The 18,511-nt window shown below is 42.7% G+C and overlaps 1 protein-coding gene and 1 pseudogene across 17 annotated transcripts in view; both read right to left on the bottom strand.

Annotated features, from left to right (window-relative positions):
- Nucleotides 1-18,511, bottom strand: part of ATXN1 (ataxin 1) — a 407,605-nt gene that overhangs the window by 226,491 nt on the left and 162,603 nt on the right. The window contains exon 5 of one of the 16 annotated variants that reach the window (XM_064597142.1): nt 2,600-2,728. The exons of the other annotated variants lie outside the window; for them this stretch is intronic. The gene's annotated coding sequence lies outside the window, so the exon portion shown is untranslated. The remainder of the gene's footprint in view (nt 1-2,599; nt 2,729-18,511) is intronic. 16 annotated transcript variants of the gene reach the window in all.
- LOC123837434 (peptidyl-prolyl cis-trans isomerase A-like) lies at nt 10,951-13,185 on the bottom strand (annotated as a pseudogene). Its single transcript, XR_006789215.3, has one exon. The product of XR_006789215.3 is annotated as a peptidyl-prolyl cis-trans isomerase A-like (transcript).

Here is an 18,511-nt window from a genome sequence, read left to right as displayed (position 1 = left end):
ATAATGTTTGACTGGAGAAGGCCTGTGTCTATCAAAGAGTGAAAAACCAGAGAAAAAATATGATAAGACTACATAATTTTAAAAACAAACCCTGCATGAAAAAAATAGGTCAAAAATAAACGGGAAAATTAAAAAAGTACAAGGCAAAAGGACTAATTTTCTTGAGCTACTAAGTGCTCCTAAAAATCAATTAGCTGGAAAGCCCAAAAACCCAGGAAAACATGGGCAATGAACGTCAACATACATTTCTTAGAAAAGCAAATAGGGGGGCGCCTGGGTGCCTCAGTCGTTAAGCGTCTGCCTTCGGCTCAGGTCATGATCACAGGGTCCTGGGATCGAGCCCCGCATAGGGCTCCCTGCTTGGCAGGAAGCCTGCTTCTCCCTCTCCCACTCCCCCTGCTTGTGTTCCCTCTCTCGCTGTGTCTCTCTCTGTCAAATAAATAAATAAAATCTTTAAAAAAAAAAAATTAAAAAAAAAGAAAAGCAAATAGGAATGACTCTTAAACATGTGAAAACATATTCAATCATCGCTGTAATGAGCGAATTCACATGAAAGCTACCAAAAGATAGTATTTTTTTCACCTCTTCGATTGGCAGAGACCATGAAGTTTAATAACACTGTCTGTGGAGAAAAGGCATACTCACACAGTGCTAGTGGGAGCATACATTAGTACAGATGCCAAATTGGAGGGCAATTTGGCAAGGTTTACCAAAATTAAAACTGCACATTCCTTTTGATCCAACAATTCCACTTGAGTAATTTCTCCTCCAGAGATCCTTGCTGACATATAAAATGCTATTTATAGAAGGTAATTCACCCAAGTATTGTTCATAGTAGCAAATAATTGGAAACAACCAAAAGTCCATCAATGCGGGGTAGAATACAATGTAGCAAACTCATTCAACTGAATACTATTTAGATACTAAAAAGAGTAAGGCTGCTCTCTATGTTCTGACAAAAAATATTCCAGGATACACGTTGGGTTAAAAAAAAAAAAAAAAGTAAAGAGCGGAACAGTTTGTATGGTGTAAACATTATTTTTTTAAAAAAACAAACATATTTTTGCTTATATAGTTATAAAATATCCTGAAAGGTGGGGCGCCTGGGTGGCTCAGTCATTAGGCGTCTGCCTTTGGCTCAGGTCATGATCCCAGGGTTCTGGGATCGAGCCCCACATCGGGCTCCCTGCTCGGCGGGAAGCCTGCTTCTCCCTCTCCCACTCCCCCTGCTTGTGTTCCCTCTCTCGCTGTGTCTCTTTCTGTCCTATAAATAAATAAATAAAATCTTAAAAAAAAAAAAAATTTCCTGAAAGGTATTTCAGGGTAAGGGAACAATAAGGAAAGAAAACAGTAATGGAGCTTGCCTCTAGCAGTGAATTCAATGACGGAACAGAACTAAAAAAGTTATTTTTCCTCGGACACCTATTGGGGAGAATTAGTTAATTCTCTTAGTTAAAAGAAAGAAAACAAGTATGGCAAGGACACTGAAATATGAAATAAACAAAATATGGGATTTAATTTTCGAGAGGTCTGGGGTTATTTTAATATATTTTTAATTTTTAAAATTAATTCTAATATATTTTTAATATATTTCGGAAAAAATTAATAATTAAAGAAAAACCCTCACAAGTGACCATCGAGGAGACTGACTCAACTTTTGCAAAACAGATGCATTCAGTGAAGCTTCCTATGAGTGGGGCTTTGGTAAGACCGCCCTCCCCCCACGCACCCCTACACCCCCAGAGTAGGCAGGACTACCCTCCAAGCCCAGGTGGATAATTCCATCTTCATAAGTCATTCAAATTTGGCCAATGCAACAGCTGGACATCTCCCAACTAGGGAGGTTTGTTTAGATTTATCCTCAGGACACAAAAAGGCCAATTTTGCCTATTTCTACTTACCTGATTTATTAAGTCTCTCATTGGCTATCAGTTAAATTTAGAACAAAAGAGCTATAAAAATGTCCTGATAAACACGGCAGTGATTTCATCAGACATGCCCTTAATGCGCTGGTTCTAAGGGCAGAGGGGGGGCGGGTACAGATAGGAGGACGGAGACCAATCTGTACCCACTTGGCTCCTCTCCAACTCCCCTCTGAAGGAGCCCTGGGCGCTCAGGCAGAACGGACCGGTCAGCAAAAGTAAAGGGCTTCAGACTCAAACAAAACTCTTCATTTTAACCCTCTCACAGACATTGCAGCAAATCCCTTTGTTTGTCACCTCTTCTGTCAAGTGGAACTTTCTGGATTCCCTTGAAGACACAAATCTCTCATCACGAAAGATCTGGCAAGGCTTATTTTCCCCGCTTCATGACCTTCTTAGCCATTTAGAGGCCTTTTTCCCAATGTCCACCTGGTAGGCTGGAGGGCAGAGGTGGCTGAAATTCACATGTAATCCCCAACGTTATTTTAGCCCCAAACTTCAACCTCCTCTCCTATATAGGTGAGAAAAATGACCCTTTCATGTTCCCTTCTCCTGCATTCCAAAGGAGAGAATGGGAATGAGCAATTAGTATGGCTTGTACATAACTTAGAGAAACTCCTGGAAACGTAAAATCAAAAGAATTTCAAGAAACATTCTATAAAACTCAGGCTTCCTACCCAACCGGCCTCCAAAAGACTCCTCCAAATTCCTGATGTCTCGCATGTCTGGTGTGCAGTGTATCTGATCCTGGAGGTCAGCCCCACTTCGTACATCTGAGGCCGGGGGATTGGGGCCATGCACAGAACCTGCCATGAGACAGGTGAAGGATTTATGTCTCGAGATTTTCAAAAAGCAAGAGGAGTAAATATTCCTCTGCAGAAAGCCGGAGTGATGATAAGTTTCGAAGAAAGTGGGAAGGGAGGGGCAGCGGATGGGAGGAAAATGCAGGGGACTCCAGGCTGTGCCCAGAGGACCGAGTCACAGAGTTTGAGGTTTTCAAATGTGGACGGGTGTAAAGCGTGTTGGCTCGAGTGGATAAACAGGCTGTAGGTGTGGCAGGATGTGTGGGTCCGGCATGAAGGAGGTGAAGTTCAGGTGAGGAGAGAGAGAGTGGGGGCAGAGCATAAGAAGAGCCAGGCTGGACTGAGCCCCTCACTCAAACAGAGAGAGAAATGATCACTTTGTCCAGAGGGAATACTGATGCCTGCTCCAGGTCCACGGGCATATGATAAAGGGTCTTGAACCACATTCCCTACTTCTCATGACCAAATCAGATGGAGGGGAGGCACATGAACAGAAAGAGAATTCTCTGAGAGGTGAACAAGTAGGTTAATCTTAGGATGAGGAAGATAGCAGAGAGCACTGTAATGAACAGTGAAATAGATGTGGGTCCAAATCCCAGTTCCTCCCACTTCCTGGCTGAATGCTTCAGGCTTTAGGAGCCCATCTAGACCCCAGCCATGTGGCAGTTGGAAAGTGAGGACCATCTGAGAAATGCTTCACCCTAAGCACTGGTAACACATACCCAGAGAGAGTCTGGTGGTTGGGATCAGTAAAAAATTAATTGAGGTTCTTAATCTTCCAACAACCACCTTCTCAAGGAAAATTATTTTTAGGAAAGTGAGATAGGTAAGAAGAAATAGTAATGAAGCAAACAAATGAGAGGGGAAAAAATCATTTACTGTCTTGATTTATAACTGCCTACAAATCAGCTACACAGAGAAATGAAAACATGCCCACCCAGAAGCTTGTTTGGGAATGTTCATAGCGGCATTATTCATTATAGCCAAAAAGGAGAAACACTCCAAACGGCTATCAACTCACAAGTGGATCAGCAAAATGTGGTACATCCATACAATGGAATATTATTCAGTCTTAGCAAGGAATCACTGTGGATACCTGCTAATGTGGGGACGGAGCTTGGAAACAGTATGTTAAGTGCAAGAAGTCAGACACAAAAGTCCATGTATTGTATGATTCTATTTATATGAAATGTCGAGAATAGTCAAATCTACAGAGAAAACAGATTACTGCTTGTCAGGAGCTGGGGGTGAAGGGCTAGGGGAAAATAGGAAGTGACTGCCAATGCATATTGGGTTTCTTTGTGGGGTGGGGACAAATGTACAACTCTGTGAATATAGCAAAAATGAAAGACTGTACATTTAAAAATAAGTTAGCTATATAGCTCTTAATGCCTCCTGCTTCCCATCTCCTGAATAAAGAATATTTGTCTTCCCTGGGTGAGAGGTCTTGATGGGTAGAGCATATGTGATGCAGAATTCCAGCAATTTCTTTAACTGTGAATATCAGAAGATATCGATCCTCTTCCTCTGGAGACATTGTCAGGTGGGTGGCCAGAGAGATTGTTTTGCTTTTTCTTTCTATCTGCTTCTTTCAATCCTGGCTACTGCATTTGGTTTCCCCATCAGCACAGTGGTTAAAAATCAATCTCTGCTTGATCTTCACAGGCAAAAGCTTTAAGTGGACAGGCCTTTTCACACCCAGTTCAAAGCTTATAAAAGAAATACTGATGGGGTGCTCTGAGGCCTCGGTTTTAGGCTTCTCCAAATCATGAGGATGGGGGACCTAAAAGCAATGGTTTCTCCAAACTACTCCAGTGAAGAGGCAACATGACTTTCTTTAGGGAACAAATTGCAAGGATAAGGTACTGGAAAACCACTCTCCATGGCCCATTTGATGTTTGATTTATCTGATAAACATGCCAATAACTGCCTACAAAACAACCTCATAATATTATCGGTTCCAGGAAATCAACCTTTTTCACAAAAGTCAACAGTGTTTTTAAGGGAATACCTACGTTAAAAAAATCAGAATGCCAATTTATTCATTTGCAATAATCATCATCATCATCATGATAACAAAAAACAACAGCAAAGAGTATTTCTGCACTCTGAAAGTCTCTGGATAATGCTGGCTTTTGACCACAAAAAGCACACTGCCTATAGTCTTCGAACATTCCAGGAATCAAACACGAAAGCGTTTCTCAAAGACTTCCCATGAAAACCATTTTACTACATAGGGTTAATCAGGTCTCTTTAAATGTCAATAAAGTCTCTTTATATGTTTTGGCTTCAATGTTCAGGACTGAAGGCACAAAAGAGATGATGAAGTGCCTTGTTTTATGACAGGTTACTCTGGTCAGTGGCATGTCAGCTGTAAAACATAAACTTCCACGGAGACAAGCACATTCAGTGACTATAAGTAGCCCACTGGGTCCAATTTTCATGAAGAGGTGCCAACCCCATTTGGTGTGTATAATCTACAAATGAATCCAAGCACTATCAGTGCTGAAACCTGCAAGACTCTAACTGGCAGGGCATGAAGGGGGGGGGGGGGCGCTCCTCCAGAAAGAGAGAAAAAGGATTCTTCATGACATTGGAAGTTAAGAGCAGATTATATAAGATTTAAGTTGAAATCATAAAAATAAAACTTTCATGGATCGCCAGATATCTAGAAAGCTGTAAACTCAAGCTGGTCATAAAAGAGAAATCCAGTAAACTAAATGATTTCTATTCTACATTCAGCATTTCATGTTTTTTGCATCCAGATATGAGAAGTACAACACCCTATTCTGCTTTTGTTTGGCTATGGTTGAAAAATTCAGATGGTACCATGTTTCTTGTGGGGTCTTAAGGAGGGATCTTCCAGAGTTCTCCCTTAATTAACGACTTTTGTTGGCATTTTAGAACTCTGGATTCCCCCAAACACTCCCTTGCTGGATTGGAGCAACTTCTAGCTACTCTTGGAACATCATAAGCAGTGTACTTATGGGGAAAATATAAATTGCCTTTTACACGTTTTGACAGTCAGTGCTCAGTAATAACCTGACAGTATTGAATTATAATGCCCCACTTTTCTATAGTACTCTACAGTTCATAAAGGGCTTTCTTTCACACTCATGTAGGCTTCTTTGTATTAAACCACAGCTTTGCAGTTCAATTTCCGTTAAACCCTTCCAACGGTATTAGTCAATTACTGATCATTTAACATAAAGGTGCCTGAAATCTATGAGGGCAATTTGGGAGAAAGTGATTGCAGACTGGGGAGGGGGAGGACAGAAAGATCATGACATCAACATTGTTCTCATAGTTTTGACTAAAGAAAAACCAGCAAAAGATACAACAAAATGCATAAAACTTGAAACTAAAAGGAAATGTTTCCAGCAACTAGGGCCACAGTACGGATTTAAACAGAAGGGGAAGACCATTAAACCTGACTGCTAGTCACTAAATTTTAACTACACTAGCAACAGAATCTGAGCCTCAAGTGCAAATCGGAGTAACAGCTGAAACAGTTTCTTACCAGTGCAGGGGTGTATGCGTGAGGGGGGAACAAAGTATTCTTTTTAATGCAACAGGACATCACCCTGACAATCTAACTATGACAAGCTTGCACCATCCTGGGCATTCTATTTCTGCTTCCGAACAGAAGAGCATCAGTAACATTTGTGATCATATTCTGTCAGCTGCTCGGCTAACAGAATTTTTCGCTTGTATATGGATAGTAAGCTCCCTAAGAAGGAGCAGCTCCAAGACCAGGGTTCTACCTTTTTTTTTTTTTAAAGATTTTATTTATTTATTCATGAGAGATAGAGAGAGGCAGAGGCAGAGGGATATGCAGGCTTCCCGCAGAACAAGGAGCCCGATGCGGGACTCGATCCCAGGACCCTGGGATCATGACCTGAGCTGAAGGCAGACGCTTAACCGACTGAGCCACCCAGGCGTCCCAGGGTTCTACCTTTTTGCTTTACAATAGGATGCCAGCAAGAGTAGTTCTGTGCAGGCATTACACCCATAAACAGATTTGAAATAAACAAGGTTTGTCATCTGCAAAATTGGCTCCTTGGAGCAAATAACTGATTCATCAGATATTTGTAAAAGCAAATGTAAAATCCGTGAATTATGTCTCTGTGTCAACAAACTATAAACTGCTCAGAACTTTGATGTTAGCAAGGCATTTTGCTTTGATGTGCTGGATTTTTCCCGTGTATGTGTGGAACACATACACAAAAGAGAATTATAAACTTCAGCGTTCTTTAACCTTTACAAACCAACACAGTAATTATATTGCAAGATATCTGACAACCCGGGGTAATATGAGCAAAGAATTCTTTTTTTCCCCCACTTCCTTAAAATAGTTCTCAATTTTTCTACAATTTACAGACTCCCTGGGCAAAAGACTTTCATAGCCATGAATCGTACTAAAGATAAATTGGTAGATAAAATAAAATCGCTATTCCAATTCATGAGAATATTTGAGGCACCTCCAAAGGAAATGTTTCTCCAAACATAAAGACGGTATTAAATTTTAAGAGCAAGGCTATCATCAAAATGAATGCAGAAAAGAGTAAACATAAGTTAACTTGACAAGCCCATACTGATAAAGCACTGATAAATGTTATCTCTGGGTTACAAGCCCAGTACAGGCTGTCCTCAATTTATGAATGATCTGTGCACAGAAAGTTCATTTGTAAGTCAGTTGGTTGGAACTCCAAACCCATTTTCTCAGAGAAGCGAAGTTTATAAATAGTGCTTCGTTTTGTAGGAAGGCAAACAAGAGCTATTAAACCCATAACGTTGACCAATTCTAGTACTAACAGCTCTCAAACAAATTGTCCCTATGTTGAGCAGGGAACACCAGGGGCAAAAATCAAGAGGAGGTGGGAAGAAGGTTTCTCCTTCCTCACCTGGACCTTCCAAAGTTTTTTCTGGCATCTGCCTGCCTCTCTTTATAGACTGCCTCCTGGCTCCACTTTCATTCCACCCCCTCTATCTAAACACTTCATCCCAACCATGGAATAGATCACCAAAATAATTTTATATAGTTAACCCTCACCCCCCTTCCCCAAACTCCCAGTCTTGTGCTCAGATAACTGACTAAAACTTACGGAGAGTTTAGTTCAGTAAACACTTGTTTCAGAGTTTGGTGGGAGATACAATCTCCGGAGAGTGCAGTAGGAATAAACCAAGCTCTGAGTACAGAACACAGATAATGAGACATTTGGAAGGACTGGGATAATTTCAGGAATTCCTTTGGAATTGAGTTAGATTAACAGGAACAGGACCCAGGAAGAAAGTTGGAAGAACTTAAGGAGAAGCAGTTGCCTTACCAATGGGCACAGATTAAAGCCCAGGATGGTGACGGGGGTGCCATCTCCTAGTGGCGGTATTTAGAAGGTTCCCTGCCTTTCCATGTGGAGCCACACATGATTGCTTGCTCTTTTTCCCACTGAAGAGAACATCAGGGAGTGGGTGTCCAGAGGAAGATGGGCTGAAGAATAATGAGTCCTGACACGCTGACTCAGTGGGCTCTTGATTTTCCTGGGACAGAGCTGTGGTGTTCTGCAAATAACTGGGTACTCACCCAGGTATGCCCGAGGGTGCGGCTGGGATGGAGGTAAAGGACGACATCAGGCTCAAGAAGGTACCCAGTGAGGCTGGTTAGTGACAGAGGCTGGTTAGGGTTCCACAAACCCGCTTCCTTGTCCTCCCAAGGCATTAGAGGCTGGCACTTCCCCCCTTTCCCGGCTGTTCCGTATGTCCATTTGACTAAGTCTGGCCAACGGAACGTGAAAGAGAGTGATGTACGCCTCTTCCATTAATAAATCTCCAGTGAGATCTTTCACTCTTTCTCTTCCCCCCCAGCTGCTGCAGAGGAACCTCCAGGTCTCCCAGTGACCTTAGGGAATGGCTGAGCCATGAGATGGAAGGACTCTTGGGTCTGGGGATCTCCACCCTGTGGATACCTCCACCCTCAACTGTGAATCCTGGAAGTTAACGCTCACCAGGTGGCGGTTCTTAATGCACCATTCTTGCTCTCTGTGCCTTCTCCTCTTTGTGCATCTCAGGAAAAGGTCCTTTATGTTCACCTACCCTGAATAATGCACTAGGTTGGTCTGTCTCTTAAAATGAATGGCCCCACCCCCGCTGAGATTTTATAATGCTTCCAGTTTTTCCACTTCCTTCACTGTGGTCAATATAGTTAACACTCAAAAGCCCCCTTATTCCTTTTAATCTACTTGGGGAACCGGGTAAGTGAACTCATTACATCATTAACCTTACTCTCAGTGCCCTGCCTGGCCTTCGGGGCTCTGGGTATCTCAGGGCCTCATCCGCAGAGTCAAGGGTAGGATTGTTTTGTCGGTCATTCTTCTCCTTCTTGAGAAGTCTTTTTCCAACTATTTGCAGATTTCATAAGTAGGTTAGGGTCGCAAAAGTATGTGTACTGGATAAGAAAACTAGGATCATATTCTTGTTATGACAAATTTCACAGAAGTGACATCATGTGAAACGCCGTTAAAACAGCCCGCTCACTTCATTCTTGTTTATTCACTTTACTTTTCATGGGGAAGGGATGAAGAGAAAACTAGAGAAGAAAAGATGACAGTGAAGAAGGAAGGAACCCATAACCATGCTACCTCTTACTCTGTATGTATGCCCCTTACTACATTATTGAATGTTACAGGGTACGGTGCAAACTCTAAATTAAGATAGAACTTCAATTTTGTTCATTCCTAAAACTTGGCTTTCTATGCTTGCTTCTTCCACGGCAATTTTCTGGCAGTCTCCACCCTCATCTCTTTGTTGCATTTCTGAAAGCTCCGCTAGGTTAAATGACCCTCCTCACTCATGCTCTCTCTCTAAAAAAAAAAGTACCTTTAGATGGAACCTTTAGATAGAACCATTGACTATAATTACAATTTAGAACTATGCTCCCTATGAAAAAGATACTGAAGTACATGCAAAGACCATAACAAGATTATTTGGGGCGCCTGGGTGGCTCAGTCGTTAAGCATCTGCCTTTGGCTCAGGTCATGATCCCGGGATCCTGGGATCGAGCCCCTCATCGGGCTCCCTGCTCACAGGAATCCTGCTTCTCCCTCTCCCCACTGCTTGTGTTCCCTCTCTTGCTGTGTATCTCTCTGTCAAATAAATAAATAAAATCTTAAAAAAAAAAAAAGATTCTTCATCCCCTGAGTTTGAACATAGAGGGCACCTCGTGGTCACTCCATAGAGTGTCACTGCCAATATCCACTCTATGAAAGATGTCATTTCTTTTTAATTCTACACAAAACATCTATTCGTATTATGAAACAGACTGCCATTTAAACCATGTTTTAAATATACCGTAGCCAATTCATAGTTCATGGAGAGCTCTCATCATCAAGAAGATATTGGAGCTGAAGTTTACATGCTGCCAAAGTGATACACAACGCTTCATTCTGGACTAGAATCAGACCCACCACAACTGCACGCTTGTAAGAATACCAAGCAGTTTCCATGTACAGTTAACCATAAAAGGAGTTAACGTGCTCTTCAGTTTCCTATTCTCAATAAAATGTCTATTTATTGTCTATTTTTGTCTAACCATTGGATGATATCAAAAAAGGGGTGGGCGCCTGGGTGGCTCAGTTGGTTAAGCGACTGCCTTCGGCTCAGGTCATGATCCTGGAGTCCCGGGATCGAGTCCCTCATCGGGCTCCCTGCTCAGCAGGGGGTCTGCTTCTCCCTCTGCCCTCTTCCCTCTCGTGCTCTCTGTCTCTCATTCTCTCTCTCTCAAATAAATAAATAAAATCTTTAGAAAAAAAAAGGGGTAAGAACTCAATTTTTAAGAAACATAACTTAAAATGTTGATTGTGAGAGGAATGGAAATCTTCAAAGACCTGCATGCAAAGACCTTTAACACGTAAATCCAATTTCTACCAGCCATAATCAGATGCATAAGTCCAAGTGGGCACAAAGTGAATACACCCACTCTTCTGCCCCTATCCTGACGTTACCCAAGCCCCAAGACTGATTCCGACTGTGTGGGATAACAGCTCATAGCTACTGATGAGGAGGCTACCAGCTTGTTGCAGAGATAAAAAAAAAATATATATATATATATATATATATATATATATATATATATATAGACACACACACACACACATATATATATATACACACATATATATACACACACATACATTTATGGATATGTGTGTGTGTGTGTGTGTATATATATATATATACATGCATATATATAGTCATCTTTGAAGCCGAAGTGGAAAATTGTGAAATAAATGATGAAAACAAAGGAATAAAGGATACAGAAACCCTTTGCCAAGTAACACAGAGAAGGGGCAAGCCAAGAGAAGAATAACATAGCCTAATCTGTCCAGAAGAACATTAACCAAGAGTCTGCTCAATGGGCACCATTATATAACCAAGTCCAAAAGACATAGTGTCTAAAGAAACTTCAGCACACCAGCTTATTTTTCTATTTCTTCTGTAAAGTTCCTTGTGCTTTTATGGTATTTTAACTTTCGTGTTTGAGACCGTTGGGATCCAGAGATCTCTATCTTGGCAGAGTTAAAAGAGTATGTGTGGGCTTTTCCTAAGCAGAATGGTGATTTAATAGGTTTTTTTGGTGAGTAGACTCTGAACGGTAGGCTTGACATCTTTATTAAGCATAGAGAAATGCCAACTTGAAAAAATATCCTAACACTGTTCATGGTTGCTGTTGGGAAGAGAACAATCCCCTCAATCCCTTCCCTTCTTTTCATTTGGAGGACAGGGACCACCACCCCCTCCCCCCAGTAGGTGGGTCTGAGCTGGTCATCTATGAAGCCATTCAGTCCAGCTCAAGCCATGGGCTTTTTTCTGCTCATGTTTCCTTGGCAGCTTTTTCATCCCCCTTCTTTGCCTAGAATACATAATCCCCCAATGTAGGCCCTCAAATATCTGCTGAAGGAATTATTTCACTTACAGACACCCACATCACCTATCTGTCCTGTAAGCCTGACTCGGGAATCATCTTTGACTCCTCCTTCTTCATGCCCCACATCCATCCATCACTAAGTTCTGCAAGTCTACCTCTTCAAATGCTTTTAGATAGGCTATCGCTTCTTTTTTCTGACTCGCCATCCCAGGCCCCAGATGAATAGCGTCTCATGACCTCTTATGAGAAGAGGTCTGTTGCTGTTTGCTTTTTATTTCTTTATCATAAACTTAACTCTGCAATCCAGCTAGACTTGGAGGGGAGTAAGGAAAATATGGATCCGCAGAACTGTAGTGAGAACACAAAGATTATAGGACATTTCGAGCAGTTATGGGTGACGGGGTACTCTCCCAAGCTACAGAAGGAATGGTCGGGTGCTTAAGATAACACGGAAGTCAAATTTATTAGATTTGTCCACAGTCAGCAATGGGGATCTTCTTGCTGGTCCTGCCACTCCGGGACCCAAAGCACTGCATGGTGTCCACAATATTCCTGCCCTTGCTCACCTTGCCAAAGACCACACTCTTGCCATCCACTCAGTCTTGGCAGTGCAGACGAAAACCCTGGAACCATTTGTGTTGGGTCCAGCATCTGCCATGGACAAGACGCCAGGACCCGTGTGTTTCAGGATGAAATTCTCATCATCCGCTTTCTCCCCACAGATGGACCAGCCGCCGTGCCATGATGGCGAGTGACGTCACCACCCTGGCACAGAGAGCCCGGAATAATCCTGTGAAAGCAGGAAGCTTTATAACCAAATTCTTTCTCCCCGGTGCTCAGAGCAGGAAAATTCTCTGCTGTCTTTGGAACTTTGTCTGCCAACAACTCAAAGGAAACGCAGCCCAAGGGCTCACTGTCTCACTGCAACACTGAAAAACACAATGGGATGGACCATTGCTGGGAGGCATCTGCAAGGCCTCCTTACCTATTTCTCATTCCTAACTCACCTGCCCTCATCCTTCCCGAGTCCCAGCCACCTGGATATGCTTTCGCCAATTTTATATATGTACCATCTCACTGTGTCACTTCCTCAAGCAAGAATTTGGAACCGTGTCACCTGCCCCATGAACTTCAAACTCCGATGCCACATCTCAGTGGTCCTCTACTCCGCCCTCCCCACAGGGGCCCAGCTTCCTTTCATACTGATCTCCAGCAACAATGCACACAACCCTCGGCCAGCCTCTCCACCTATCCCACAGAGGCCGTCTGCATCCCTCCCTCCAGTCTTTGTCCCTGCTGTCCCTGCTCCTAGACCCTTCCCTGTTTTTTGTTTTTTTTAAATATTAATTTATTTATTAGAGAGAGAGAGAGTGCGCAGGGGGGGAAGGGGCAGAGGGAGAGGGACACAGAGAATCTTAAAGCAGACTCGCCACTGAGCACGGAGCCTGACATGGGACTCGATCTCACGACCCTGAGCTGAAATCAAGAGTCGGACGCTCAACCAACTAAGCCCCCCAGGTGCCCCCCAGACTGATCCCTGTTTGTCCCACCCATCATCTCTACACCTCCTTTCAAGGTGCTTCTCCTATGAAACTCATCCTGACCCCTCTCCCCCAGCCATACCCCCTTCCTCTCAACACTCACTGACCCACACTTGCCCCCCCCCCACTGCAAATTCTTGGTTGTATACTGTCATGTATTGCTCTGTAATTGCCTCTTGGGGAATGGTACTGTGTCCTCAGCTGGATCTTCATAAAGATAATTTTAGATTTATAGACAGTTGCAAAAATAGTACTGAGGCAATGCCTTGTCCCCAGCACCAGGCTTTATGTTCAAGTCTTACATAATCATGGGACAATGATCAAAACTAGAACATTAAGCTTGGTCAACACTACCAACTAAATCATGGAATTTATTAGGATTAGGATTTCACCACTTTTTCCACTCCCGTCCTTTTTCTGTTTCAGGAGCCCCTCTAGGTTTTCACAGGGCATGGACACATCCTGTCTCCTCCAATCTGTGCAGTTCCTCAATCCTTCCTCATCTTTAAGACCATGACATTTTCGAAGAGTACTCCTCATCAGCTGTTTTTCTAGAATGTTCTTCAACTGGGGTTGGCTATTTTCTCTTGATGACAGTGGGATTACACAGGAGTGGGAAGGACACCACAGCAATGATGCGTCCTTCTCAGCATTTCCCACGAAGGGGCACCCAATGTCAGTATGTATTATTGGCGATGTTAAAACTTAATCACTTAGTTAAGGCGAGTCTCTCAGGATTCTCCAGGTAGAGTTACATATTTCTTTTTGTAATTTACTAAGTATTTTGGAGGGAGATACTTTAAAATGCTACAAATACCCTGTTTCTGCTTAATCTTTCACCCACCAATTCTAGCATTCATCAGTGGAACAATGCTGTGGCTTCTAAGCCTCTCATTTATTTGTTTACTTATTGGAATTCTTCCGTAAGGAGAATTCTTTTGCCCTACTTACTTATTTATTCAATTATTTAGTTATATCAATATGGACTCATGGAGATTTATTTTATTCTTTGGGTTGTAGTCCGCTATTACTTCATCACGCATGCTGTTCTAACCCCCAGCTAGATTTTATGCTGCACCACAGCAGAGATGTGACCATGTCTTATACTTCTTATTCATCTCCCCTCGTGTCTAAGACAATGATAAGGACACGGTAGGTGTCTGACTCATTCATTGACTGACTGATTCAGTCCCTCAACAAATAATGTTCGTCGCCTTGTCTTAGGTGCCAGAGTTACAACAAAATAAAAATTTCTTATTTCAGGGGGTTTGCAGACTAGTCCACAGAGACTCGGGTGTATATCTACAAGTCCCTGATAAAAGTATTTGGAGGAGTAATGCAAGAGCTCAAATGGGAATATATTAAACTCTACCTAGTGAGAGAAGAGCAGGGTGATAGGCAGAAAAAACTTCCTTAAGAAAAACAGTATTCCGTTCCCTTTTTACTCCATTGCTCTATAATAATAAAAATAAGTGGGCATATAAAGTATCTAGAGACAAATACCATAACACAGCAGGTACACCCTGCCTCTGCATCTTCTTTTTTTTTTTTTTTAAAGATTTTATTTATTTATTTGACAGAGAGATAGAGAGAACAAGTAGGCAGAGAGGCAGGCAGAGGGAGAGGGAGAAGCAGGCTCCCCACTGAGCAGGGAGCCCGATGCGGGGCTCGATCCCAGGACCCCGGGATCATGACCCGAGCCGAAGGCAGCCGCTTAACCGACTGAGCCACCCAGGTGCCCCCCTCTGCATCTTCTAAACTAATTCTTAAAATCAAACCTCAGGGGCATGATTTTTAGGACGATTTAATGTAGTAAACATGGACTCTTTATACAGTGACTATATGCTTTACTAAGAAAATTGGAAAGAGCTAAGGTAAAAAAAAATCTGAGGAGCCATTTGTCTTAATCCAGTTTCCAAATCCAATTTCATAGTTTTTGTGCCTTCACAGGGAATAATGAAGAGCAAATAAGAAGCATCATCAATCAAAGATGGACTCTCTAAGTTTCTTTACTTAATTCAATTTTCTTGTACCGCTCCTACTGTATTTTTCAAACAAAGCTGTTCTTTTCTGCGTGTGATAGTTCAGACCTGCAAACATCCTCAGGAATAATAAACAAACAGTCGGGGCACATTTTCTGTCACAAATTACACTCTGTAACATTCTTTATCCAAAGCATTTTGGACTCACAGCAAGCAGAGACGCATCTAATGCACAAAAATACCCTGCCTTATTGCAAGAGCTGCAAACAATAGAGAATTTGTATTTTTAGACACTTCTTGACACTGAAACCTGTTAATATTTAACTCCTACTATTGTTCTAAATGATGAATAAGCAAAGGCTCTCCTGCACAACCAATGTTACATCACGCACTCTGGTTGCAACAGTAAATGCTGACGTTTCCTATCGCCCTTTCTAATTATTGTCAATGTGTCTTTTCCATGTTAGGGTATACACAACAGATGCACCTGTGCGTTGCATCTGTGGCCATCCCCACGCACGTATGCACGGTTGCGCACACAAACAGGATCATAGGCATGCGGATTCATCCCCATGTTCATATCCACTTAGAAATCTAGCTTGCTCGGCTGCCTGACATGTCCGTGAGCACGACACACACCCAGCATGCAATCCAGTGGCTTTCCTTTTGTTACCTTTGGTAGGAGATTAAGATAGAAAGCTTAAAAAAAAAAAAAAAAAAAGAGAGAAAGAAAAAGAAAGAAAGAAAGAAAGAAAGCCAAGAAGATACTTCATGGCGTCTGTGATTAAGAGACAGAAGCCAAGGAGACACTTGGTGAAGATTTACCTCGTTTCACCTTTCCCGCTTCAAGCCTTCTTCCTTTAGCATCCTACTTACCTTCCTCTTGTTCCTAGCCCACTGACCACCCCGCCCCATCTCTCCCCGGACCTCCGGAAAGGAGCATTATTAAATGAAGGAAGAGAGCATTCCTTTTCGTTAGGCTGTTATTCAACGTTGACTCAGAGAAAAAAATTTACTACAAAATGATGTGGTGTAAAGCCCAACGGAGAGTGGACAACTCTGTGACGGAACTCCCTGGAAAATTTTTGGAAAAGTCCCATACACACAGAAGGATGTCTGGGCCAGAAAAAAAAAATGGGTAGCAGGAAAAAAATAATAATTCATGAATATTTTTAAATGTTTTCACAATAGATTTTTCCTGTCCATGACTGGTTCCCCAGGGGATATCCTCATAGGTGATCACCGCCCCTGACGCCTTCCCCATACGGTAAGCACGGTGCACATCGACAGAAACAGCATGGAATGGGAGTCAGAGTTCACAAAACATTTCTTATGCACGACCTCACTTGATCTTTTTTTTATTTTTTAAGATTTTATTTATCTATTTGAGCGAGAGAGAGAGCACAAGCAGGAGGAGAGGACCCCGGGATCATGACCTGAGCCAAAGGCAGATGCTTAACAACTGAGCCACCCAGGCGCCCCTCCATGTTCTTATTCTAATAGTTATCACAGTGGTTACTTCCACCCCAGAAAAAACTATAAGGAATTCTACATTTTTATTCAATTGCTTTTGTCTAGCATGCACAGTTCTGGAATTTTCCTTTCTGGCCACTGTTATTACAAAGACCCTTGAATTAAACAGAAGGGTTGTTTGCCAGCTCATCCTTCCTGAGCCATTCAAAAGGTGCCTTAACAGAACTTCTCTGCGTAGTAACATTCTGATGTCATAAATGCCGAACATGACATAATCCTACGCGGGAGGGCAAAAGGAAAAAGTAGCTCTAAACAGACAGATCCATTTCTGTGCCAACACAACCTGATAATTAGACCAGTAGGAAAAGAGAGAGAGAGAGAGAGAAAATCCCCAGATGACAGCTTAATGGGACATCGGGTGAGACCCCTCTTTGGCGTGTGTGAAGGAGAGTCTTCACTGCGGTCAGCATAGAGCTTCTAGAGCTGCCGGCCACCCTCTCTCAGGCGCAGCGATGATCCGACTCCGGCGTACCACCCCTCCCTCCTTGCCGCCCAACTCTGCTCTCCTGCTGTTTTAATTGGATTATTTTGGAATCTGCTATTTCTGTCTCGCTCCTTTCCCCAAACTGTCATGTAAGTACTGCAGCTTGACTATTACTCAGCTGCCAAATTTCACTCCCGAGATGGCTGTATTTCAGCGGCAAGTGAAGTGATATTCCCTCCGTGCCATCTGAACACTAGCATAAGGGGTTAAGGGTTAAGCATCGGCGGGGGGGGGATGCCTTTATGCAGGAAAGGAGTATTTGTTTTATTCTGTCTCATCATCATTACTGGAGGACCAGGTCATCAGCTCCACCTGAGCGTGAACGGGGGAACCTTCCAGAAAACACTTCACGCAGATACGCAAATGACGAGGACTTTTCCCAGGTTCCTTCCTACAGGGACCGCAAAACCTCAAAACATCCAGAACGTAAGATGATGATCATTTTTAGAAGGGACGAAGCCTCAGAGAGTAATCCATTCACTACAGATATAAAATGTGGAGGCGCAGGGTACATGGCCCTGCTGATCCCCAGGCCAAGGGCGTTTCCCCCTGAACTTGGGTTCAGCCACAGACGCACGCAGCAGATCACATCTCTGCTGTGGGACCAAAGACAGCCCCGGCTTCTAAAACATGTGATATCAGCGCTAAATTTCTTGTTCTGTTTGGTTTACGCTCATTCGTTTTAGACACTCGGGATCTAAAGTTGATCTCTAGGAGCAAGAAACCAGAGTGTAAATAGAAGGAGAAGCAGAGTAGAAATAGTAGCAGTAAATAGCGCCGGGCCAGGAAATGTGCAAAGGTTTGTATGTCTATAATCCTCACGGTGACCTGCTGTCCTCACTTCAAAGAACAGAAAAAGGAAGGATAGAGAAGACAGAATGTCTTTGAAGAGAAAACAGGAGGGACCGAATGTAACTGCCAAGTCATAGAAGCTACCTTCCCAAATTTTACTAAAACATTTAGTGAAAACCTAAATTGGAGGGGGCCTTGAGTTAGGGGGGCAAGGGGACTAAATGATCTTCAAGTTCCCTTCTACGTCCAAACACTACCACATCAGAAGCTATAACATCTAACATTCTACAATTTAGAAAACATATTTAAATGCTTCATTTAAATGACAGACTTGATAAAAACTCGATGAGAAAAAAAACACTAATTTGAAAGGTACCACAGAATACCGACCCTTTGATATTGCTCCTTCTACTCATTGCTTAGACTTGGAACAGTGCAGTATGTCAACAGCAAGAGCAGCCTCCATGTAGTAGAGATGACAGAATCTCTGCAGCATTCCACCTTAGGGTCTCAGAGACAAAATGGTAGGCTTTG

Source organism: Mirounga angustirostris, unplaced genomic scaffold (assembly GCF_029215605.1).
Source record: "Mirounga angustirostris isolate CCGP_5_RB_7025 unplaced genomic scaffold, mMirAng1.0.hap1 SCAF_8, whole genome shotgun sequence".
Classification (NCBI taxonomy): domain Eukaryota; kingdom Metazoa; phylum Chordata; class Mammalia; order Carnivora; family Phocidae; genus Mirounga; species Mirounga angustirostris.
Note: the sequence above shows the minus strand (reverse complement) of the source record. Positions and strands in the feature narration are given on the sequence as shown.